The sequence below is a fragment of the Dendrobates tinctorius genome, unplaced genomic scaffold (genome assembly GCF_039654945.1).
Source record: "Dendrobates tinctorius isolate UK_male_01 unplaced genomic scaffold, ASM3965494v1 ptg000028l, whole genome shotgun sequence".
NCBI classification, from domain to species: domain Eukaryota; kingdom Metazoa; phylum Chordata; class Amphibia; order Anura; family Dendrobatidae; genus Dendrobates; species Dendrobates tinctorius.
In genome coordinates, this window is record NW_027361696.1 from 82,449,128 (window position 1) to 82,474,356 (window position 25,229).

General features: G+C 48.4%; 1 protein-coding gene across 2 annotated transcripts in view; it reads right to left on the reverse strand.

The window, feature by feature from the left end:
* PPP6R1 (protein phosphatase 6 regulatory subunit 1) overlaps nucleotides 1-14,175 on the reverse strand; it is a 105,670-nt gene extending 91,495 nt beyond the window's left edge. For both annotated transcript variants that reach the window (XM_073571088.1, XM_073571087.1), the window contains exon 1: nucleotides 13,914-14,175. The gene's annotated coding sequence lies outside the window, so the exon portion shown is untranslated. The remainder of the gene's footprint in view (nucleotides 1-13,913) is intronic.
* Nucleotides 14,176-25,229: the final 11,054 nt, after the last annotated feature.

Here is a 25,229-nt window from a genome sequence, read left to right on the forward strand (position 1 = left end):
CGAATAAGATGTATAATTATGTGCTTAATTGTAAAACACTGGGCAAAACTGTCACTGAAAAAGACCTGGGTACATGGCTAAGTGCACACGTACCGGCACTCTCACGGAAATTACTGCGAGAGTTCCGGAATTCCATTCCGCGGGAAAAATCGCATTTTAAATTCCCGCGATTTTCCCGCGGAAAAACTAGCATTTTGCAAGCGTAATTAGCTTGCAGAATGCTAGCGTTTTCCAAGCGATCTGTAGCATCGCTTGGAGAACTGATTGACAGGTTGGTCACACTCGTCAAACATAGTGTTTGACGAGTGTGACCAACTTTTTACTACTGAGGCCGCCTATGCGGCATCAGTAGTACAAGATAGAATGTAAAAAAAAATAAAAAATAGTGTTATTCTCACCTTCCGACGTCCCGCGCATCTGCTCTCAGTAATCTTTTGTGAAAATGCCCGCGATGACGTCCGTTCTCGCAGGATCGCGATGTCTCGCGGCATTTCGCGATGACGTCGCGCGAATGACCGCGAGACTTCGCGATCCCGCGAGAACGGACGTCATCGCGGGCATTTTCGCAAAGGCTTACTGGGACCAGGAACGTGGAGAGAGGCGGGAATGCTGCGCGGGATGCCAGAAGGTAAGAATAACAATATTTTTTATTTTAAATTCTATTTTTTACAGGGATATGGTACCCAAAGCCCGGAGGACAGTCTCCTCTCCTCCGGACCGTGGGTACCATCCGCAATTGTTCTGCTTACTTTCCCCATGGTGTGCACAGCCACATGCGGGAAGCGGAACAATGCATTCCTATGGGTGCGGGATCACCGCGATTCCGCAAATTAATGAGCATGCTGCATTTTTTACCGCAAGGCGATTCTGCCGCGGTGAAAAAAAACGCAGCATTAGCACAGCATTGCGGAATCACATAGGAATGCATGGGATCCTTAATCGAAGGCTTCGGGGTGATCTTATTACAATGTATAAATATATGCGGGGACAGTACCAAGACCTTTCTAATGATCTTTTTACTCTTAGACCTGTGACGGGGACAAGGGGGCATCCTCTACGTCTGGAGGAAAGAAGGTTTAAGCATACTCACAGACGTGGATTCTTTACTGTAAGAGTAGTGAGACTATGGAACTCTCTGCCATATAATGTTGTAATGAGTGATTCCCTAATAAAATTTAAGAAGGGACTGGATGCCTTTCTTGAAAAGTATAATATTACAGGGTACATACACTAGTCTCCTTGATATTGCGTTGATCCAGGGAGCTAGTCTGATTGCCGTATGTGGAGTCGAGAAGGAATTTTTTTCTCCAATGTGAAGCTTACTGTTTGCCACATAGGGTTTTTTTTGCCTTCCTCTGGATCAACATGTTAGGGCAGGTTAGGATAGGATATGGGTTGAACTAGATGGACTTAAAGTCTTCCTTCAACCTTAATAACTATGTTACTATGTTACTAACTGCAAAGAATGGGGGAAAAAAATAAAAAATGTATTTTCTTATTTTTACCTAACCAAGAGAGTGACAAAGTAGGGTTTGAGTTACTACTTTTTTTTATTTTGATGACTATGATAGGGTGAGAATGTCTGTAGTTTACTTACCAAAATCCTGCTGACAGGTTCCCTTTAACTTCATTTCCAACTTGCTTAAGCCTCTTTCACACATCAGTTTTTGCCATCAGTTGCAATCCGTCCTTTTTTTTTTTTTTTTTAGAAAAAAACGGATCCAGAGACTGATGACGCTGGATCCGTTTTTTTCTCATAGACTTGTATTGCGACACATTTCGTCCGTCGTTCACTGGATCCGTCAGAAATTTTGTGTCCACCGGGTGGAGACGACGGACAAAGTAAGGTTTTTTGCCTCCATTGAAAAGTTGGACAGCGACGGATCCAGCGCCGTCCGTCGTTGGCTATAATGGAGTCCTATGGGCGCAGGATTCGTCGCTGTCCGTCAAGTGATGGAATCCAGCGACAGATTCCATTTTTCTTTAAACTGAGCATGCTCAAATTATTATTACCAGGTAGGGCAGTCGGATCCAGCGAAAAAATGGATCCGTCGCATCAGTTTTTCACAATCTGCGATGGATCCGTTTTTTTCCAAAACTGCTGGATTGCGACTGACGCCAAAAAACTGATGTGTGAAAGAGGCCTACCTGTTCACAATAACAGTAATTTGACCAGGGGTGCCCAAACGTTTACATGCCACTGTATAGCACACGTACGGGTGTAGGTTATGGGATCTGTCTGTACTTTGTACGGCCCCAATTAGTAATCCTCTATCGGCAGTTTAGCACTTCTATTTGCCTATTAATATAACGGCAGTAAGGGATTTTTATTTTGGTGCGGCTGCCAGCAGTCAATGATTTACTCCATGCAGCTCTAGATTCTGCCATTGTGTAACTGATTATAACTACCGTAAGTAATTGTGTGACATTAGAGAACCGGGCAACAAACCCAAACACTGAAGGCGTCCATACATGATCCAGACTGCAAACACTTGGAGACGGCGCTCCGCAGAAACGCTGCACGCTCAGATTTCATCACCCAATTCTGTAGATGCTAGATTACTCCCCATTCATTCCCTTATTAGCACCGCAGTGGCCATTATCCTTTTTAGGTCTACAGATATTCAGAAACCGTAACCCCCAGCACACGCCATGGTGAGATCAGTGGTGGGGGCAGGACTGGCCTGCACTCAACACCTAGTCCCGCAGTAATCTCTTGCTGCAAAAACACACTGATTGTACAGCACAATGCCCAATAAGTGACATTACTGGAATCAGGCTCTCAGTCCCTACTTCATGCTGCTCTCAGATTAAATAGCAAAAACCTGCTGACAGATTTCCTTTAAGCCAAGCCCATTCTCAGCAAGGCTGTGCCCCCTAGTCAGACAGGTCATAAAAAAGCAGTGTCTAATACACATCATAAATATGATGCAAGGTTTTTGGCTGAAATTACACCAGAATTTGGACAGTCAGCTTGATGATTATCCCCTAATATATTTCACTCAGACTATACATTTTTAAAGTGCTAGCTACACAGATTAGTAATCCCAGAAAACGCCTGGAGCTTACGTGACAGTAACATTTACATCCATCTCCAGCAGCAGACGTTAGCCCTACAGATTGAGCTAGGATGAGGCTCACAGCTCCGTTTGAAGGCTGTCCGTCCAGCTGTAGATATGAAGAACGAGGCACTTTAGTTAAACTGAGGAGATATTTCCTAGCAATCCAAGACGTAACATTTCTATCAATAACTTAGACCTGCAGATAACGAGGGCACGTATGAAAGTAAAGCACTAGTGGTGAGGCGGTGTGACCGCAGTGGTGAGAGAGAAAAAAAATCTTCAACGGGGGACAAAACTTTGTACACCCATGGAATTTGGCACCAGAGTGAACGTCCCTCCACACTATGCAATTACAGCTCTCAGAACAAAATTTTGAGACGGCCAGATACATAGTCACATTTTTGGGGGAGATTTTTTTTTTTTTTTTTTGGAGAGATGGAGAACGTAGGGCAGATCCATTTTTGGCATGAACCGCTGCCAGGAGTCAAGAAACAACTTATTATGATCATCAGGAGCACTGGACCGTGTAGAGGGTCAGAAGGACAACCACTGTCTAGCACCATGTTTACCTCTGCAGAGGAGTCCTTATTCAGAGCCCTCGACAAAGATTTTGCCCAAAGTGCTGGACAGAAGAACAGCAGCCAACATGATGGTACTCAGGATTCATAATCAGTGTGTCCACCAAGCTCCGTCTCTGGCCATGCTAGTGGCATTTTTATGACAGAACAGAACAATTGAAACAAAAAAGCAGATGTGAATGAAACCTAAGACCACCTAGTGCAGTGATGGCGAACCTATGGCACGCGGACTTGCCTCACTGTTCCGGAGCTGCAGCTTCCTGCCTCTCACACATTGAGCGGCGCGGCCGCAGAGCTGAATGATGATGTCATCCAGCCGTGCCGCTCAATGTGTGAGAGGAAGGAAGCTGCCGGCACGCGGAGAGGCGAGTGTGGCTGCTGTGGTGTGTGGGTGTGTGTGTCAATGATGGGGAGAGGGCCAATAAAGGGAGTGATGGGGAGAGGGCCAATAATGGGAGTGATGGGGAGAAAGCAACAATGGTGGTGGGGGAGAGGGCAATGATGGGGTGATGGGGAGGAGGAAATGATGGAGGTGGTGGAATGGGCAATTTCTACATGAAGGGGATCATGATGGGGCATATTTCTGCATGAAGGGGATCATGTTGGGGGATATTTCAGCATGAAGGGGATCATGATGGGGCATTTGGCACTTCGTCATAATTCATTGGGTTTTAGGTTGCAGTTTGGGCACTCGGTCTCAGAAAGGTTTGCCATCACTTACCTAGTTTATAAAGGGGTTGTCTAGGCTTATCACAAAAGTATGTAGTTGCTATCTGACTGCAGACTTATGATCGCTCACACTACACAGGGCACGTCATGAGGACTTTCTGGAGCCAACAGCAAAACCAAATGACCATGTGATTGCAAGTATGCTGATGACCACATTCTGACTAGGTATGAGCCTAGTAGCAGGATGTAAGGGAAGAGTCCCCGATTCCAGATGTGACACTTACTGGGCTACTTGCTGTAGTTTTGATACAATTCCAGTTTTCTCTGCTGCAGATGTAGCAATTCTCTGAATGCTGAGCTGTGTATAGCCCTGTCCACACCCCAGATTGGCTGCTTACTGTGCATAGACAGAAAGCTGCCAATCAGATGTGGGGGCAGGGTTATACAGATGTCCCGAATATGGAGGACAACATGGCATTTTGATGTAGCCAAATCTTTTTCTCTACAGCAAACTGCTGCCGCTGCTTGCGCCGTAGCATCTATTAGAATAAGATAGCTGCTACTGCTCAGGTGCCGCCGCCATTGTGATGAGAATATATATTTTTTTCCCCACGATAGTATAGGACTAAAGCATAAATGCATATTTGGCATACATCATGCTACAGCACAGGCGCAGCGGCTAGCACCATTTTGATGAATGTAATTTTATCAACCCCAAATAATGCAATTAAGGGTAGGGTGCACTGCATAAATGGGCACAAACGACATAAGTGCGGGTGCTGCAACATGCACAGGATGTATCAAAAATCGGGAGAAAAAAAAAAAAAAAATCAATGCATGAACATAGCACACTCCTGGATGACAAAAAATATCAAAATACTTTATTAAGGACACACAAAAAATACCAAAGATGATTAAAGACAATATGAAACAACACAATCACATCTGGAATAAAGAGAGTCCATATATGAATCAGTATGAACCGTGACACAGATGAGCAAAACCATGAACATACCATAGGGGTCTATATACAGAGTTGTATATAAAATGGGACCTTTCCTGCAAGGGCGACTCATACAAAAAAACAAAACACATCAATACAAGGTATGCAGTATACATAATATCAAACAATATCAGTAACTGTAGATGGACGTCCCCAAGAATAGTGTTAAAGTGCGTGCAAAATGTTTGGCTCAACATGAAAAATCATAAGCAGGTGGAAGCAGACAGGGAAAAATGACTGCTGGAATGTAAAGGAGAGTATACAATATATACAGTTGTGGCCAAAAGTATTGACACCCCTGCAATTCTGTCAGATAATACTCAGTTTCTTCCTGAAAATGATTGCAAACACAAATTCTTTGGTATTATCTTCATTTAATTTGTCTTAAATGAAAAAACACAAAAAGAATTGTCCTAAAGCCAAATTGGATATAATTCCACACCAAACATAAAAAAGAGGGTGGACAAAAGTATTGGCACGGTTCGAAAAATCATGTGATGCTTCTCTAATTTGTGTAATTAACAGAACCTGTAACTTGCCTGTGGCACCTAACAGGTGTTGGCAATAACTACCGAATTTTTCGGACCATAAGACGCACTTTTTTCCCCCAAAATTTTGGGGGAAAGTGGGGGGTGAGTCTTATGGTCGCAATGCACGGTACCTGGTGCGCTGGTGACAGCGGGCGAGGCTCTGCGGTGCGGGGACGATATCTCGTTGCCGAGATTTGAATCTCGTCCCCCGAGATCTCGGCACGAGATCTGAAGCTGCGCATGCGCTGTCCCCGGACCGGCGGCCATCTTGCCGGCGTCCATGCTCCTGGAGGCCACCGCAACATGGCGGCGCCCAGCAAGGGGTGTGCGGGGGCCTCCGGGCTGCGAAGAAACGCCGGCGGAGCCGCCGCCCCTGCACCGGAGCACAGCCCGCTGCCACCACCGCACCGCAGAGCGCCACCCGCTGCCACCACCGCAGAGCCCACCTGCCCCAGCACAGCTGCCCCTGCCCCAACACAGCTGCCCCTGCCCCAGCCCACCTGCCCCTGCCCCAGCACAACTGCCCCTGCCACAGCTGCCCCTGCCCCAGCCCACCTGCCCCTGCCACAGCTGCCCCTGCCACAGCACAGCTGCCCCAGCACAGCCCACCCGCCCCAGCGCCAGCGCAGCTGCCCCAGCACAGAGCCGCCGCCACCCCATGAGCCTGGACCATTGAATGACCCCTGTGACTACTTCTCCACCTGTGCCGGATCCCTTCCCAGGTAAGCTGAATTCGGACTGTAAGACGGACCCCCCTTTGACACATTATTACTTTTTTCCCTATTTTCCTTCTGAAAATAGGGGTGCGTCTTATGGTCCGGTGCATCTTATAGTCCGAAAAATACGGTAAATCACACTTGCAGCCATTTGACATGGATTAAAGTTGACTCAACCTCTGTCCTGTGTCCTTGTGTGTACCACATTGAGAATGGAGAAAAGAAAGAAGACCATAGAACTGTCTGAGGACTTGAGAAACCAATTTGTGATGAAGCATGAGCAATCTCAAGGCTACAAGTCCATCTCCAAAGACCTGAATGTTCCTGTGCCTACCGTGCGCAGTGTCATCAAGAAGTTTAAAGCCCAAGGCACTGTGGCTAACCTCCCTAGATGTGGACGGAAAAGAAAAATTGACAAGAGATTTCAACGCAAGATTGTGCGGATGTTGGATAAAGAACCTTGACTAACATCCAAACAAGTTCAAGCTGCCCTGCAGTCCGAGGGTACAACAGTGTCAAACCGTACTATCCGTCGGCGTCTGAATCAAAAGGGACAGTATGGTAGGAGACCCAGGAAGACCCCACTTCTTACCCAGAGACATAAAAAAGCCAGGCTGGAGTTTGCCAAAACTTACCTGAAAAAGCCTAAAACGTTTTGGAAGAATTTTCTCTGGTCAGATGAGACAAAAGTAGAGCTTTTTGGGCAAAGGCATCAACATAGAGTTTACAGGAGAAAAAGAGGCATTCAAAGAAAAGAACACGGTCCCTACAGTCAAACATGGCGGAGGTTCCCTGATGTTTTGGGGTTGCTTTGCTGCCTCTGGCACTGGACTGCTTGACCGTGTGCATGGCATTATAAAGTCTGAAGACTACCAACAAATTTTGCAGCATAATGTAGGGCCCAGTGTGAGAAAGCTGGGTCTCCCTCAGAGGTCATGGGTCTTCCAGCAGGACAATGACCCAAAACACACTTCAAAAAGCACTAGAAAATGGTTTGAGAGAAAGCACTGGAGACTTCTAAGGTGGCCAGCAATGAGTCCAGACCTGAATCCCATAGAACACCTGTGGAGAGATCTAAAAATGGCAGTTTGGAGAAGGCGCACCCTTCAAATATCAGGGACCTGGAGCAGTTTGTCAAAGAAGAATGGTCTAAAATTCCAGCAGAGCATTGTAAGAAACTCATTGATGGTTACCGGAAGCGGTTGGTCGCAGTTATTTTGGCTAAAGGTTGTGCAACCAAGTATTAGGCTGAGGGTGCCAATACTTTTGTCTGGCCCATTTTTGGAGTTTTGTGTGAAATGATCAATATTTTGCTTTTTGCTTCATTCTCTTTTGTGTTTTTTCATTTAAGACAAATTAAATGAAGATAATAATACCAAAGAATTTGTGTTTGCAATCATTTTCAGGAAGAAACTGAGTATTATCTGACAGAATTGCAGGGGTAACAAATATAAACCTAGCACTCAACTTAAAGGTATTTGTAAGGCGGTTTATTGTAGTACACGAAAAAAGACGTTTCGGTCAATGTGACCTTCTTCAGTTACGCCACAGTGTCAATACTTTTGGCCACAATGGTATGCATGTAATGTGGGAGCCACGAAGAGATAAATATGATGGTAAGCAGCCCAAGGTAGAATAGCCTATTAGTGGGGCTAAAACAAAATAAATGGGTAGATGCTGCAAGAGCACCAGTGTGGGCTATAGGGAATCAGCATAAATCACCTAAAAAGAGCAGTCAGGAAGTCAAGCCAAAGAAATCAGGGATGTCCATGGTAAGAAAGAACCAGTCCCGGGACCAGAGAGAGGAGCCCCAGGCGTATCGCTGCAGAGGCAGCTTTAAACAACAACCACAAGAGGGATTTCATCACCAGGTATCATTGTAAGGCCACATGCACACATTCAGTATTTGGTGAGTTTTTTACCGCAGGATTTGTAAGCCAAAACCAGGAGTGGGTGAAAAATACAGAAGTGGTGTTGTGTTTCTATTGTTCTTTTCCTCTGACTGTTCAACTCCTGGCTTTGGCTTACAAATACTGGTGTAAAAAAACTCACCAAGTACTAAGGCTGTGTGCACACGTTTCGGATTTTTAGAGCTTTTGCCGCGTTTTTTCGCCGCGAAAGCGCTGCATAAATGCAAAACATCCGCAAGCCATTGTAGTCAGTGGCATTCTGCACATGCGGAATCGCATCGCGGAAAAATATGCAACATCCTCATTCTGTTTGGGGAATCGCAGGGATTCTGCAAACACAGGAATGCATTGTTCCGCTTACTTTCCGCATGTGGCTATGCCCACCATGCGCAAAGTAAGCGGAAAATGTGCGGATGGTACCCAGGGTCTGGAGGAGAAGAGATTCCTCCAGGCCCTGGGTACCATATCCCTGTTAAAAAAAAATTAAAATAAAAAATCGTGATATTCTCACCTTCCGGCGGCCCCCGCAGCGTTCCCAGGCCTCAGTGATGCTCCCGGCAACTCCCGTTCCCAGGGATGCCTTGCGACAATGACCTGTGATGACGTAGCGGTCACCATACTTTGCGCATGGTGGACATAGGCCGCCTCAATAGTAAAAAGTTGGTCACACTTGTCAAACACTATGTTTGACAAGTGTGACCAACCTGTCAATCAGTTTTCCAAGCGATGCTTCAGATCGCAAGGAAAACGCTAGCATTCTGCAAGCTAATTACGCTTGCAAAACGCTAGTTTTTCACGGGAATTCTGCATGCGGATTTCCTCCGGCAGGGAGTTGCGGAATTGCCGCAGAAATTTCCGTGGCAATTCTGCACGTGTGCATGTGGCCTAGTATAACGGCGCTGACCTGACATTGTCTGTAGGTTACTGAGCACAATCCTGGTGACAGCTTCCCTTTAAGGCTATGTGCACACGTAGTTTTTTGTGCGTGTGGATTTTGGAGAGAAAACCGCAGGTAAATCTGCAGGACAAAAGTTTATCTGCGGTTTTACACCTCATAATGGATGAGGTGTAAAACTGCAGCGTTTCTGCACCAAACAATTGACATGCTGCGGATTGTAAACCGCAGCAAAACCGCTCAGAAAAATCCGCAGCATGTGCACTGCGTTTTTTTTTTTCCATTCAAAATAAAGGTACCGTACAATGCAGCAGATTCCACTACGTGTGCACATACCCTAACAGAGCAGTGGGATGGTGCTGATGCAGAATGTGGATGAGAGGGAAGCACTCACTGAGGTCGGATGTCAAGTTACACAGCATTAAAACCAGGACAGCTCTGGCAAATATTAACCGGTATGTCCACCAAAAGCTTTTTCACCTTGACATGGGAATGACAGCAGCAAGGCGTTTCTACAGGCTGTGTGTGAAAGGATCAGTACACTTTACTTCCTAGGGCATTTAACATATTGTCCAAGATAAAGAGGTCTAGAGCCCCTTCTTCCACTAGTCCTAGATAAAAATCTTCTCTAGCCACTGGTCACATTTTCTTTCTATTCTGGTGTGACCCAGGTAGTTGTCTACAAGAGCATTCAGATTGCATGCAGGATACAGTCAGGGGGCGCTATACAGCAAACATATTGAGTGATTTCATCAGAAGTCTGATCAAATAATTATTCATTGGGGAGACTGTAGAGTTCCCGCATTAATTTATTAAAGGGATCTGTCAGTAGGATCTACCCTCCTAAGCTGTCCATATGTGCATGTAGGCAGAGGTCGCGCTACATATTTTTCAGAGGAGTAAAAATACTCCTCCCAATATTTTTGAGGAGTATTTTTCACCACGGAGGAGTACGCAATTTGTATGAATTAAAATTGGCCATACAGGGGTATACATTGCCGTGCTATTAAAAAAAAAACATTAGGAAACGTTATTAGAACTTCACACAGACTCCATCGCTAATCTAGACAAAAAAAGGGAGAATGCAAAAATGCTATCAGGATTTCTCTAACATAACTATGCCCCGCACCCCACTATGCGTATACTGCACCCCCATCTCCATAATAGTGCTGACCACCGTACGAGCAACGCCCACGTTACATGCCGCCAATAACGCACAGCCAGCAAGCCCTGCCCCCGGCTGCCATTGGCCGCGGAGAGGCTGACTGATGCTACACACGCTGAGATGCACAGAGAGCGCGCGCCGCGATGACGTCAGTCGCGCAGGTCACGTGTCCGTACGGCCGCTGCTGCACGCTACCACCTGCTGAGAGACAAGCACAGAGGGCGCGCCGCGCTGACGTGAGTCGCTCCGCAACATCTGATACTGCCCTTTCCCCAGCTCCGTCCAACTCGCTGCCACTGTAGCTTAGAACGATGCGTCCCGTGGACGTATCGTACTAATCTGAAGGCGTTTTTTCGCCTGCCTGTGCGTCATAGACGCCCAGACAGGCGTTAATGCGACCTCTGCATGTAGGTCAAAGGAAGCTGAATAAAATGATACCTTGATATCTGCAATCCGATATCTTATTCTAGAGAAATTCACATTTTTCATAATATGTAAATGAGCTGCTAAGATCTATGGGCCGGACATAGCTCTCCTAGAGTCTGCCTCTAGAGCTTAGAGTAAATAAAAGGGGGCGATACCAGTGTGAGACATATAATGACTGACAGTCTGCTCTCCTGGTGGACTCCTGATTACTGACATTACAAATCATCTATCTTTTCCAATGTTAATCATGGACAGCACACAGATTTTCATGGATTCATAGACTTGTATGGATAATTTTGATCCTTGACTCCAATCAAAAACACTCAGCCAAAAATACAAAATCAATATAAAAGTTCTAGACAAGGAGAAATAAGCAAATAAATTAGACTAATTAAATTTTCCAAAAATCTGCACTCGCCAAAATGTGGATTTTTTTGCAATACGCTTCCGCACAGATTCAGCAACATAGTGGCCGCCATTTTTCAGAACCAGAATAGGCCATCAAAATGTTAAAGAAAAAAAAGCTTATGTTCACCTCACCATCATCCATCCGATCCACATCTTCAGATCGCAGTCATCCGCGGTGAAGTCTCTGGACCTCTCACGCTAGGCTGGGGCCTTCAGGTTTGATAGGAATGCGCCGCAACCTTTACAGGCACATGAAACCCGGAAGCCCCGGTCTAGTGTGAGAGGTCCAGAGATTGCAATGCGCACAACGGCAAACCGATGATGGCGGTGAGGCGATTTTTTTTTTTTTACATATTACATTTCTTATATCTAGAGAATAATAAGGCTTTACATTTGGGGAGGATAAGTTCTCCACAAATCCAATCAGCAGGGAAAAACAGTGAGAACAAGCGAATTTGAATTTTGCCTGATCCCTATAGCCCACCCATCCTTTTATTGCGCGGTTTTTGAATGTGATAGGGAGCAGGTCACGAGCAGAGCTTCTCTGCGTCAGCTAAGACCCTAGATTGATCCGCACTGTGTGGATGGTATTTGGTAATCTCCATCCACTTGGCCGGCACTGGAGAAAATCTGGAAGAAAAACCTGCATTGTATCTGCTGTGTGTGAACTATCCCTGTTATTTCTCAATGCTGAAATGAAAGCAGTGATCTGTGGGATCACGATGATCTATGCAGACACCAAATTACAGGCCTATCACATACATGGTTGTCAGTAAACCCCCCCTTCCCCACCAAAACCAGCAAAGTACAGTTATTATAGTGCGGTCACTTCAAAGAAAGCATTAGAATACAGCAAAAGTAACTCCAAACCCCAAAAAAGAAAATGTCCAATTTGTGACTGGCCCCTGCGATGAGCTGTGACCGGCGCTGGCCCCCCGTGAGGAGCCGTCAGTGACAGCGTCTCCCCCCCCCCCCCGTAAGGAGCTGTCAGTCAACGCTGCCGTCCCCCGGCGAGAAGCTGTCAGTCAACGCTGCCGGCCCCCCGTGAGGAGCCGTCAGTGACAGCGTCCCCCCCCCCCCCCCCCGTGAGGAGGTGTCAATCACTGCTGCCGGCCCCCCCGTGAGGAGCCGTCAGTGACAGCGTGTCCCCCCGCTCGTAAGGAGCTGTCAGTCAACGCTGCCGGCCCCCCGTGAGGAGCCGTCAGTGACAGCGTGCCCCCCCCGTGAGGAGCCGTCAGTGACAGCGTGGCCCCCCCCCCGTGAGGAGCTGTCAATCACCGCTGCCGACCCCCGGCGAGGAGCCGTCAGTCACCGCTGTCGGCCCCCGGCGAGGAGCCGTCAGTGACAGCGTCGCACCTCCCCCCCCCCCACCCCCCGTGAGGAGCTGTCAGTCACCGCTGCCGGTCCCCCGTGAGGAGCCGTCAGTGACAGCGTCGCCCCCCCCCCCCCAGCGTGTGAGGAGCCGTCAGTCACCGCTGTCGGCCCCCGGCGAGGAGCCGTCAGTGACAGCGTCGCCCACCCCCTCCCCGTGTGAGGAGCAGTCAGTCACCGCTGTCGGCCCCCGGCGAGGAGCCGTCAGTCACCGCTGTCGGCCCCCGGCGAGGAGCCGTCAGTGACAGCGTCGCACCTCCCCCCCCCCACCCCCCGTGAGGAGCTGTCAGTCACCGCTGCCGGTCCCCCGTGAGGAGCCGTCAGTGACAGCGTCGCCCCCCCCCCCCAGCGTGTGAGGAGCCGTCAGTCACCGCTGTCGGCCCCCGGCGAGGAGCCGTCGGTGACAGCGTCGCCCACCCCCTCCCCGTGTGAGGAGCAGTCAGTCACCGCTGTCGGCCCCCGGCGAGGAGCCGTCAGTCACCGCTGTCGGCCCCCGGCGAGGAGCCGTCAGTCACCGCTGTCGGCCCCCGGCGAGGAGCCGTCAGTGACAGCGTCGCACCTCCCCCCCCCCCACCCCCCGTGAGGAGCTGTCAGTCACCGCTGCCGGTCCCCCGTGAGGAGCCGTCAGTGACAGCGTCGCCCCCCCCAGCTTGTGAGGAGCCGTCAGTCACCGCTGTCGGCCCCCGGCGAGGAGCCGTCAGTGACAGCGTCGCCCACCCCCTCCCCGTGTGAGGAGCAGTCAGTCACCGCTGTCGGCCCCCGGCGAGGAGCCGTCAGTGACAGCGTCGCCCACCCCCCCCCCCCGTGTGAGGAGCCGTCAGTCACCGCTGTCGGCCCCCGGCGAGGAGCCGTCAGCGACAGCGTCGCCCACCCCCCCCGTGTGAGGAGCCGTCAGTCACCGCTGTCGGCCCCCGGCGAGGAGCCGTCAGTCACCGCTGTCGGCCCCCGGCGAGGAGCTGTCAAGTCACCGCTGCCGGTCGTGCAGGTGGAGGGTTATGTGGTTCCACGCTCAGCAGTTGGGAGGAGGCGCAGAGCACGCCGGGTAATAATGATTCCAGGCCGCAGCGTTGCTAGGAGATACGCGGCAGCCAGGGCCGGCACGGCAAGGGTTAAGAGTCGCCCAGGAGAGTTCCCAGGAGGTGAGAAGCCCACGCGTGACAGGCCCAGTGTACACACTCACCCGGTGGCGGCTCTACCCACACACTGGACGTATGAGACAGGCGCGGCGGCCGGAGCTCCGCTTCCCGGTGAGGGGGTGCAGGAGAGGGGCGGGATGAGCGCAGTCCCGACTGTCGCTGCTGTCACTGTGGGGGGGGGTAGTAGGCAATCTCTGGAAGGACGGCAGCAGCGGAAAGAGCTGCGTCTTCCGCTTCCGCTCACCAGGACCACGGGTGGGGAAGAGGGGGGTTCCGGTGCGCCGCGCTGCGAGAGGCCTGCGGGTGGCGCTGTGTCCGGGCTGTGGAGATGGGGGCGGGGCCTTGTGCATAGTCGTATAGGAGGCGGGGCTTCCGCGACCAAGGGCGGGAATGTGTGAAGCGAGTAGCGACTTCGTGCCGCTGATGGGGGGCGCTGCTTCCTGCGGTCGGCGGAGATGTGTGAGCGCTAAGGGCCCGGGGACATCGGGGGAGGCAAAGGCGTCATTGGGGAGGTACAACATGGCCCCTACCACTGCCATGGAGGACAGCACCGGGGAAACGGCTTCTGGTGGAGCCTGGAGTACATGTATCGTGTACTGTGCACAATTAGTGGTGTCTATATACCACCTCCATATACTGCCCATATAACACCTCCGTACACCGCCCATCAGAGGCGTAGCTCGGGTTTTGGAGTGGGGGACTTCTGAGTGGGCCCCTAACCAGAGAACCTCAGCAGATGACCGTGCTGTTGGCGAAAATAATCTATATATAAAAAGACCAATATTGATATTACCGCCATGTGGTCAGAGGTAAATAATACCCGTCCTACAGAACATCTAATAGATTACAGCAGAGATACAGATAATGACTTACCGCTGACGGAACCGTTCACTTTTCATGTCTTTTCCATCTGGCCCAGACCGACATGGCGACTCCTCCAGCCACGACTCAGCTGCAGAGAATACAACGACATGTTTCACGTCTCATATTTTCAGCACTGTCACCAATTGGACTATTCTCATCCTGCATAAACCCCTCATCCTGCTGATACCCCAACGCTGAGCCGCTGCTGCCTAAGGCTGTGTGCACACGCGGTTTTGGCCGCTGCAGACACGCAGCAGTTTTAGCTGCGGTGTACAGTACCATTCATTTGAATGGGAAAAAAAAAACGCTGTGCCGACGCTGCGGAAAAAACCTTGCGGATTTGCTGCGGTTTTGAATCCGCAGAGAGAATTGCATGTCAATTCTTTCTGCGGAAACCGCTGCGGGTTCCTATCTCCACCATGGAAGTCTTCAAACAGAGGCTGGACAGACATCTGACTGGGATGATTTAGCGAATCCTGCTTTGAGCAGGGGGTTGGACCAGATGGCCCAGGAGGTCCCTTCCAACTCTACGATTCTATGATTCTATGATTCCATTGTGGAGATAGTGAATCCGCAGGACAAAACCGCAGATAATCCGCAGGTCTTTGGACCTGCGGATTATCTGCGGTTTTTGCAAAATCCGTGCGGATTAATCCGCAGCGGATTCCGCAGCGTGTGCACGTACCCTTATGTGTCCCTATTACTGCACCTGTTGTGTGGTTCTGTGTGCCTTCTAAATTCTAAAGCATCCCTCTACAATATAGTGATGCTGGGTGCAAGTGCCCTAGAAAACAGTGCCCACATTTTGTCCCCTAGAATGTAATATTGCTCTGTGTGAGCCCCTTTGACAGTCACAGTAACCTGAGTTCCACTATAATAAGTGCCCACTTTACATTTAATAATGTCCCGATTCTCCCCCCGTACAGCTCCCCTATACACAGTATGATGCTCTCTTATACACAGTATGATGCCCCCTCACTGTATATATACTGACCCCTTAATATCCCCCAAACTATTTAATGGCTCCAACACTGCATTATGGCCCCGTCACTATAATCCCCACACTGTATGATGGCCCCCTAGATAGCATCCATGTAGCACAGTAGTCTCCAACCTTTCTGACCATGAGAGCCACATTCAGCACTGAGAGGGGGGTGTGAGCCACATCCAGCTTCCATCTCCTTCAAAGTAGTGTCAACCAAAGCAACCATTACAGGCATAATGATAACAAAGCTTTTCCACAGAAATCACTCCAAAGCAGTACACTGAGATACAGGGGTTCCCACAATCCCCCCCATTCAGTAATCTCCCATCAAGGACTCCCAACGCACTGTCACATCCAGCTTTGAGCACCTCCTCTAACAGGTAGTACCATCCTCCAGCGTACCATTCCCAAAACATCTCTAAACCCCTAAGACCAGTATATGTGCATCCACATCTGCTCTTCTGTGCAGGACTACTCACGTAAATCACTATTTTGTGATGTACTCTACATACCTGTTTGCTAGACCTGGACCTAATGCATCAAGCTGGCAGAAAGTCGTGAGCCACAATTCATGGGACCGCGAACCACATGTGGCTCCCGAGCTACAAGTTGGGGACCCCTGATATAGTATAATACACCAGATAGTCCTCAATATAGTATAATGCACTCCCCACAGGCAGTCTATAGTATAATGTACCCCCATAGGCAGCCTCTATATTATAATGCACCCCCATAGGCAGCCTCTGTATTATAATGCACCCCCATAGGCAGCCTCTGTATTATAATGCAGCCCGATAGGCAGCCTCTGTATTATAATGCACCCCCATAGGCAGCCTCTATATCTGTCTTCAAACAGAGGCTGGACAGACATCTGACTGGGATGATTTAGCGAATCCTGCTTTGAGCAGGGGGTTGGACCAGATGGCCCAGGAGGTCCCTTCCAACTCTACGATTCTATGATTCATAAGGCACGCCCATAGGCAGCCTCTGTATTATAATGCACCCCCATAGTCAGCCTCTGTATTATAATGCACCCCCATAGGCAGCCTCTGTATTATAATGCACCCCCATAGGCAGCCTCTGTATTATAATATACCGCCATAGGCAGCCTCTGTATTATAATCCAGCCCCATAGGCAGCCTCTGTATTATAATGCAGCCTCATAGGCAGCCTCTGTATTATAATGCACCCCCATAGGCAGCCTCTGTATTATAATGCACCCTCATAGGCAGCCTCTGTATTATAATTCACCCCCATCGTCAGCCTCTGTATTATAATGCACCCCCATTGTCAGCCTCTGTATTATAATGCAGCCTCATAGGCAGCCTCTGTATTATAATGCACCCCCATAGGCAGCCTCTGTATTATAATGCACGCCCATAGGCAGCCTCTGTATTGTAATATACCGCCATAGGCAGCCTCTGTATTATAATGCACGCCCATAGGCAGCCTCTGTATTATAATGCACCCCTATAGGCAGCCTCTGTATTATAATGCACCCCTATAGGCAGCCTCTGTATTATAATCCAGCCCCATAGGCAGCCTCTGTATTATAATGCACCCCCATAGGCAGCCTCTGTATTATAATCCAGCCCCATAGGCAGCCTCTGTATTATAATGCACCCCCATAGTCAGCCTCTGTATTATAATGCACCCCCATAGGCAGCCTCTGTATTATAATGCAGCCTCATAGGCAGCCTCTGTATTATAATGCACGCCCATAGGCAGCCTCTGTATTGTAATATACCCCCATAGTCAGCCTCTGTATTATAATGCACCCCCATAGGCAGCCTCTGTATTATAATGCACGCCCATAGGCAGCCTCTGTATTATAATATACCGCCATAGGCAGCCTCTGTATTATAATCCAGCCCCATAGGCAGCCTCTGTATTATAATGCACGCCCATAGGCAGCCTCTGTATTATAATGCACCCCTATAGGCAGCCTCTGTATTATAATCCACCCCTATAGGCAGCCTCTGTATTATAATCCAGCCCCATAGGCAGCCTCTGTATTATAATGCAGCCTCATAGGCAGCCTCTGTATTATAATGCACGCCCATAGGCAGCCTCTGTATTGTAATATACCGCCATAGGCAGCCTCTGTATTATAATGCACGCCCATAGGCAGCCTCTGTATTATAATGCACCCCTATAGGCAGCCTCTGTATTATAATGCACCCCTATAGGCAGCCTCTGTATTATAATCCAGCCCCATAGGCAGCCTCTGTATTATAATCCAGCCCCATAGGCAGCCTCTGTATTATAATGCACCCCCATAGTCAGCCTCTGTATTATAATGCATCCCCATAGGCAGCCTCTGTATTATAATCCAGCCCCATAGGCAGCCTCTGTATTATAATCCAGCCCCATAGGCACCCCCTGTATTGTAATGCACCCCCATAGGCAGCCTCTGTATTGTAATGCACCCCCATAGGCAGCCTCTGTATTATAATGCACGCCCATAGTCAGCCTCTGTATTATAATGCACCCCCATAGTCAGCCTCTGTATTATAATGCACCCCTATAGTCAGCCTCTGTATTATAATGCACCCCCATAGTCAGCCTCTGTATTATAATGCACCCCCATAGGCAGCCTCTGTATTATAATGCACCCCCATAGGCAGCCTCTGTATTATAATGCACCCCCATAGGCAGCCTCTGTATTATAATGCAGCCCCATAGGCAGCCTCTGTATTATAATGCACCCCCATAGTCAGCCTCTGTATTATAATGCACCCCCATAGTCAGCCTCTGTATTATAATGCACCCCCATAGTCAGCCTCTGTATTATAATGCACCCCCATAGGCAGCCTCTGTATTATAATGCACGCCCATAGGCAGCCTCTGTATTATAATGCACCTCCATAGTCAGCCTCTGTATTATAATGCAGCCCCATAGGCAGCCTCTGTATTATAATGCAGCCCCATAGGCAGCCTCTGTATTATAATGCACCCCCATAGTTAGCCTCTGTATTATAATGCAGCCCCATAGGCAGCCTCTGTATTATGCACCCCCATAGTCAGCCTCTGTATTATAATGCACGCCCATAGGCAGCCTCTGTATTATAATGCACCCCCATAGTCAGCCTCTGTATTATAATGCACCCCCATAGGCAGCCTCTGTATTATAATGCACCCCCATAGACAGCCTCTGTATTATAATCCAGCCCCATAGGCAGCCTCTGTATTATAATGCACCCCCATAGTCAGCCTCTGTATTATAATGCATCCCCATAGGCAGCCTCTGTATTATAATCCAGCCCCATAGGCAGCCTCTGTATTATAATCCAGCCCCATAGGCACCCCCTGTATTGTAATGCACCCTCATAGGCAGCATCTGTATTGTAATGCACCCCCATAGGCAGCCTCTGTATTATAATGCACGCCCATAGTCAGCCTCTGTATTATAATGCACCCCCATAGTCAGCCTCTGTATTATAATGCACCCCCATAGTCAGCCTCTGTATTATAATGCACCCCCATAGTCAGCCTCTGTATTATAATGCACCCCCATAGGCAGCCTCTGTATTATAATGCACCCCCATAGTCAGCCTCTGTATTATAATGCACCCCCATAGTCAGCCTCTGTATTATAATGCACCCCCATAGGCAGCCTCTGTATTATAATGCACCCCCATAGGCAGCCTCTGTATTATAATGCACCCCCATAGTCAGCCTCTGTATTATAATGCACCCCCATAGTCAGCCTCTGTATTTTAATGCACTCCCATAGTCAGTCTCTGTATTATAATATACCGCCTTAGGCAGCCTCTGTATTATAATCCAGCCCCATAGGCAGCCTCTGTATTATAATGCAGCCTCATAGGCAGCCTCTGTATTATAATGCACCCCCATAGGCAGCCTCTGTATTATAATGCACCCTCATAGGCAGCCTCTGTATTATAATTCACCCCCATCGTCAGCCTCTGTATTATAATGCACCCCCATTGTCAGCCTCTGTATTATAATGCAGCCCCATAGGCAGCCTCTGTATTATAATGCAGCCCCATAGGCAGCCTCTGTATTATAATGCACCCCCATAGGCAGCCTCTGTATTATAATGCACGCCCATAGGCAGCCTCTGTATTATAATGCATCCTCATAGGCAGCCTCTGTATTATAATGCACCCCCATAGTCAGCCTCTGTATTTTAATGCACCCCCATAGTCAGCCTCTGTATTATAATGCACCCCCATAGGCAGCCTCTGTATTATAATATACCGCCATAGGCAGCCTCTGTATTATAATGCACCCCAATAGTCAGCCTCTGTATTATAATGCACCCCCATAGTCAGCCTCTGTATTATAATGCAGCCCCATAGGCAGCCTCTGTATTATAATCCAGCCCCATAGGCAGCCTCTGTATTATAATCCAGCCCCATAGGCAGCCTCTGTATTATAATGCAGCCTCATAGGCAGCCTCTGTATTATAATGCACCACCATAGGCAGCCTCTGTATTATAATGCACCCTCATAGGCAGCCTCTGTATTATAATTCACCCCCATCGTCAGCCTCTGTATTATAATGCACCCCCATCGTCAGCCTCTGTATTATAATGCACCCCAATAGTCAGCCTCTGTATTATAATGCACCCCCATAGTCAGCCTCTGTATTATAATGCAGCCCCATAGGCAGCCTCTGTATTATAATCCAGCCCCATAGGCAGCCTCTGTATTATAATGCACCCCCATAGGCAGCCTCTGTATTATAATGCACCCCCATAGGCAGCCTCTGTTTTATAATGCACCCACCATAGTCAGCCTCTGTATTATAATGCACCCCCATAGGCAGCCTCTGTATTATAATGCACCCCCCATAGTCAGCCTCTGTATTATAATGCATCCTCATAGGCAGCCTCTGTATTATAATGCACCCCCATAGGCAGCCTCTGTATTATAATGCACCCCCATAGGCAGCCTCTGTATTATAATGCACCCCCATAGTCAGCCTCTGTATTATAATGCACCCCCATAGTCAGCCTCTGTATTATAATACACCCCCATAGGCAGCCTCTGTATTATAATGCACCCCCATAGGCAGCCTCTGTATTATAATGCACCCCCATAGGCAGCCTCTGTATTATAATGCACCCCAATAGGCAGCCTCTGTATTATAATCCAGCCCCATAGGCAGCCTCTGTATTATAATCCAGCCCCATAGGCAGCCTCTGTATTATAATCCAGCCCCATAGGCAGCCTCTGTATTATAATCCAGCCCCATAGGCAGCCTCTGTGTTATAATGCAGCCTCTGTATTATAATGCACCCTCATAGTCAGCCTCTGTATTATAATGCAGCCCCATAGGCAGCCTCTGTATTATAATGCACCCCCATAGGCAGCCTCTGTATTATAATTCACCCCCATAGGCAGCCTCTGTATTATAATGCACCCCAATAGGCAGCCTCTGTATTATAATGCACCCCCATAGGCAGCCTCTGTATTATAATGCACCCCCATAGTCAGCCTCTGTATTATAATGCAGCCCCATAGGCAGCCTCTGTATTATAATCCAGCCCCATAGGCAGCCTCTGTATTATAATGCACCCCCATAGGCAGCCTCTGTATTATAATGCACCCCCATAGGCAGCCTCTGTTTTATAATGCACCCCCCATAGTCAGCCTCTGTATTATAATGCACCCCCATAGGCAGCCTCTGTATTATAATGCACCCCCCATAGTCAGCCTCTGTATTATAATGCATCCTCATAGGCAGCCTCTGTATTATAATGCACCCCCATAGGCAGCCTCTGTATTATAATGCACCCCCATAGGCAGCCTCTGTATTATAATGCACCCCCATAGTCAGCCTCTGTATTATAATGCACCCCCATAGTCAGCCTCTGTATTATAATACACCCCCATAGGCAGCCTCTGTATTATAATGCACCCCCATAGGCAGCCTCTGTATTATAATGCACCCCCATAGGCAGCCTCTGTATTATAATGCACCCCAATAGGCAGCCTCTGTATTATAATCCAGCCCCATAGGCAGCCTCTGTATTATAATCCAGCCCCATAGGCAGCCTCTGTATTATAATCCAGCCCCATAGGCAGCCTCTGTATTATAATCCAGCCCCATAGGCAGCCTCTGTGTTATAATGCAGCCTCTGTATTATAATGCACCCTCATAGTCAGCCTCTGTATTATAATGCAGCCCCATAGGCAGCCTCTGTATTATAATTCACCCCCATAGGCAGCCTCTGTATTATAATGCACCCCAATAGGCAGCCTCTGTATTATAATGCACCCCCATAGGCAGCCTCTGTATTATAATGCACCCCCATAGTCAGCCTCTGTATTATAATGCAGCCCCATAGGCAGCCTCTGTATTATAATCCAGCCCCATAGGCAGCCTCTGTATTATAATGCACCCCCATAGGCAGCCTCTGTATTATAATGCACCCCAATAGGCAGCCTCTGTATTATAATGCACCCCCATAGGCAGCCTCTGTATTATAATGCAGCCCCATAGGCAGCCTCTGTATTATAATGCAGCCCCATAGGCAGCCTCTGTATTATAATGCAGCCCCATAGGCAGCCTCTGTATTATAATGCACCCCCATCGTCAGCCTCTGTATTATAATGCAGCCCCATAGGCAGCCTCTGTATTATAATGCACCCCCATAGGCAGCCTCTGTATTATAATTCACCCCCATAGTCAGCCTCTGTATTATAATGCAGCCCCATAGGCAGCCTCTGTATTATAATTCACCCCCATAGTCAGCCTCTGTATTATAATCCAGCCCCATAGGCAGCCTCTGTATTATAATGCATCTCCATAGGCATCCTCTATCTATCTTATAACGCACCCCCATAGTCAGCCTCTGTACCCCCATAGTCAGCCGCCTCTGTATTATAATGTAACCCCATAGTCAGCCTCTCTACCCCCATAGGCAGCCTCTGTACCCCCATAGACAGCTTATTATAAAGCAGTCTGTTACAAAAATAAATAAATCCAGTACTCACCTCTCTTCCTCCTGGCTCCTGCGCTGGTTCCTGCCCTCCCGCTCATCTTCTAACAGCAGGCAATGGGCAGTGACGTCACTGCGCCCGCTGTCAGGGAGAGGGGGATGATGGGAGAGGGAGCCTAAAGCTCCCTCTCTCAGCACTGCAGTGACGGTCAGCTGTATGGTCTAGATGCCGATACAGCGGACCCTGCAATGACGGGCAGGGGCCCACTGCTGGTACCCCCGCCTGCTCAGGGGCCCCATAGCAGCCAGGCGGCAGAGCAGGGATATCGATTCTCCCTGCACTGCCACACATGAATGTAATTGTATCGGCGTGCGCAGCCGATAAGTAGTGTAGCTCTGGGGAGCCCCCTCTGCCCCCCCGGTAGCTACGTTACTGTCGCCCATATAACACCTCCATACACCACCTCCATATACTGCTTATACACTGCTCAAAAAAATAAAGGGAACACTTAAACAACAGAATATAACTCCAAGTAAATCAAACTTCTGTGAAATCAAACTGTCCACTTAGGAAGCAACACTGATTGACAATCAATTTCACATGCTGTTGTGCAAATGGAATAGGCAACAGATGGATATTATTGGCAATTATCAAGACACCCTCAATAAAGGAGTGCTTCTGCAGGTGGGGACCACAGACCACATCTCAGTACCAATGCTTTCTGGCTGATGTTTTGGTCACTTTTGAATGTTGGTTGTGCTTTCACACTCGTGGTAGCATGAGACGGACACTACAACCCACACAAGTTGCTCACGTAGTGCAGCTCATCCAGGAGCTGTGGCAAGAAGGTTTGCTGTGTCTGTCAGCGTAGTGTCCAGATACTGGAGGCGCTACCAGGAGACAGGCCAATATACCAGGATACCGTAGGAGGGCAACAACCCAGCAGCAGGACCGCTACCTCAGCCTTTGTGCAAGGAGGAGCACTGCCAGAGCCTTGCAAAATTACCTCCAGCAGGCTACAAATGTGTATGTGTCTCCATGAGGATGGTCTGAGGGCCTGACGTCCACAGGTAGGGGTTGTGCTCATCCACAATCCACAGATTGGTAGTATTTTGTTGAAGTACCCGTTGAATTTAGGACAGCATGGAGTCCCCGATTCACCATTGCCTTTGTGCCCGTTATTTTGTCTAATTTTGTGTGTTTTGTGCCTTTTTTTTGTTTGCACCCAATTCATTGTCCTCTTTGCTCCTTTTTTAAAGTCTTTTTATGTGCTCTGCTGTCTATTTTTGTTTTCTGGTTTTCGTCTGATTCATCAACTGCAACTTTTAAAAAAGTTGCAAAATGTGGTGCAACTTCATCAACTCTATTCCAGGACCCCCTGGTTTATTTTTACGCATGTTTTACAAAAAGTTGCATCTACTTGCAAAATTTTGAAAAAGATGTGACTGTTAGATTTAAATAAAAAAAAAAAAAAAATCACAAACATTTTTAACGACAGGAAAGAAGCCCTTTTTTGAGTTTGCACCAAATTCATGAAGAGTGGGCGCCATTTTGTGAATACCTCAAGACAAAAAAAAAGGAAAAGTGACTTACAGAAAACTGAACTGATTAATCGGTTCCTCACTCTTTTGGGGCAGGAGTCTATCAGCATGGCACATCTAGAATTGGCAATCTTCGTTCAAGCTTCCTTGCAGTAGCTTCAAATTTGTCAGATTGCATGGGCGTCTCCTCTTTATAGCGCCCACTTCAGGTCACCTACAGAGTGTCACTTGGCTTCAGATCTAGACCCTGACTGGGTCATTCCAAAACTTTGATCTTCTTCTGGCGAAGCCATTCTTTTGTTGACTTGGAGGTATATATTAGGTTGTTGTCGTACTGTAAGGTGGAATTCATCTTTAGCTTTTCAGCAGAGAGAGAATTGACTGATATTTGGAACTGTCCATGATTCCATCCACCTTGACAGAAGCCCCAGTTCCAACTGCTGAAAAACAGCCCCAAAGCAGAATGCGGCCTCCACCATGCTTCACTGTGAGTATAGGCTTCTTTTAGTGATAACTTTGTGCCAAATATACTGTTTGGATACATGGCCAAAAAAGTTCAACCTTGGTCTTATCATACCTTAGCACATTTTCCCACATGCTTTTGGCAGACTTGATATACAGTAGGTTTTGTCCTACCCTAGCCGGGCTTGGATGTTTCTCTGCGTAAGGCCGGAGTCAGACTTGCAAGAAACTTGCAGGAGTCTCGCATCTTAAAGGGAATCTGTCACCCTTTTTTTGGCCTTTCAGCTGCCGGCATAGACATCGGGGGCTTATCTACAGCATTCTGTCGCCGTCCCGTCCGGCACCTCCCTTCTTCATGCGATGACGTCCTCTTCTCCCGTCCTGAAATGGCTCCGGCGCAGGCGCATTGCTCTGCCCTGTTGAGGGCAGAGCAGAATTCTGCAGTGCGCAGGCGCCAGACCTCTCCCAACGAGGTTACATCGGGGGCTTATCTACAGCATTACAGAATGCTGTAGATAAGCCCCCGATGTCTATGCCAGCAGCTAATAGGGCAAAAAAAGGTAACAGATTCCCTTTAATACCCGGAACTGCCA